Here is a 1,760-nt window from a genome sequence, read left to right on the forward strand (position 1 = left end):
TGATCATTCCATGCACAACCATTCAATGCAGGTGGAGCAGTGAACAAATTCTAGAACCAAAGTACTTGAACACACACTGCACAAAGATTTGATTTAAGCATTTAATTGATACAACACTGAGAATTAATTAACATAGTTTAAAGTCTTCAACGACGAAATCTATGCTCAGCATTTCCACATATAAAACATTCACTCCAAGTTTTGAACAAACTTCAACAAAGGGTTTCAATGTAGATATTCATCACTAGACTTCAACACATTCACTCCAAGTTTTGAACAAACTTCAACAAAGGGTTTCAATGTAGATATTCATCACTAGACTTCAACACAGGACATAGAATTCATTGGAGAAATGACAAAGAAATGAATGTAAACAATTTTTATATGAAGGGAGGGAGAAATTAAGAGAACAACAAACCATCTTTGTAACTCGGAGAACAAACAAAGCATATATGATTAAATTTACGGCTTTCTATTGTAGAAAGCGTAATACAGTAGATAACATACTAACCACATAAAGATAAATTACGAAACCAATATTTATTTTAATATTTTTGATATATAAATAATAAATGTAAAAAGATAAATGTTACATTTTCTAGATGAGTAAAAAGGTCTTCTTGTTTTTTTACAAATAAAAGAAAAAAAAAAACAAAAAAAAAAGTACAGATGATCTAGCACAAAAAAAAAAGTAATGCATTGGCCTCTCAACTTCTAGTTTTCTTTCCTTTCTTTCTCTCTACCTTCTGCCAATTGCCTTCGATGTCCACTAGTGGAGATTCTTTATGTGAATCTGAACTTTCAGAAACATTAACTTTGTTTGATGTCTCATGCTCTTCGTTGCCCTGGGTGTCAACTGGTGGAGATTCTTTATGTGAATCTGAACTTTGTGAAACATCAACTTTGTTTGATGTCTCATGCTCTTCGGATTATCGCAATTTTCGCTCAAAATTTTTCAATGTTTGGAAAATTCTGAGTTAAATTGAAGAAGGAAAAAATAATATAATAATGACTAAACCTATCTTGAGAATTACAATAAATTACGATAAACAAATTTAAAAAAAAAAAAACCTGCCTCCAAGCCTGTTAAAAATATTTATTGATAAAATATTTCAGACAGAAGAAGAAACACAAGTTGGTCATTGATTTTCATAATTAAAAAATTGGACCGAGTTCACTTACCGAGAACCCAAGGAGCTTGACACTTGATGGCTTCCAAGTCTTGGGGAGTAAGGTCATTTTCCATGTTCAGCATCTCTCGGGCTTTTCCGGGTGTTTTCAACGCAACAATTTCACCCGCAATAGTTCGACTGACCAGGTCAAGAAGAGTCACTATATCCAGACGCATGGCAGCCAATCCAAGTTGGATCAAAGTGGGCAGATCCAAATTCACAAACTCCACATACCATGGGTCAACATCCTCTTTTGATCTCCACGGACGTAGGGGATGATCAACATGGTATTTGCAATATTTGATAATCTTTTCCAAAATGTCGCTGGACAAAAACAGCAGGGGAATGGGATTTTGAGTAATGCCAAAGTCCTCTGCCATATTCTTTATTATCCCCGACTGCCACGCTGCTGCTTTTGGCACGTCGAATATTTTAAGTATTATATTATCTATATATGTATGTATGTATATATGCATACAAATATATCCCCCAACTTCCATAAATCAACAATCCATTTACTCTGGATTAGAATAAAATAATTGTTTATTAACTAAAAATACAAAACCATGGGCTAAACAACCATGTATC

General features: G+C 33.6%; 1 pseudogene; it reads right to left on the reverse strand.

The window, feature by feature from the left end:
* Positions 1-1,174: 1,174 nt before the first annotated feature.
* On the reverse strand, positions 1,175-1,552 carry LOC149237662 (uncharacterized; annotated as a pseudogene).
* Between the last annotated feature and the right edge of the window lie 208 nt (positions 1,553-1,760).

Source organism: Pinus tabuliformis, chromosome 8 (genome assembly GCF_031772625.1).
Source record: "Pinus tabuliformis cultivar Carrire ecotype Pingquan chromosome 8, CPIR1, whole genome shotgun sequence".
Classification (NCBI taxonomy): domain Eukaryota; kingdom Viridiplantae; phylum Streptophyta; class Pinopsida; order Pinales; family Pinaceae; genus Pinus; species Pinus tabuliformis.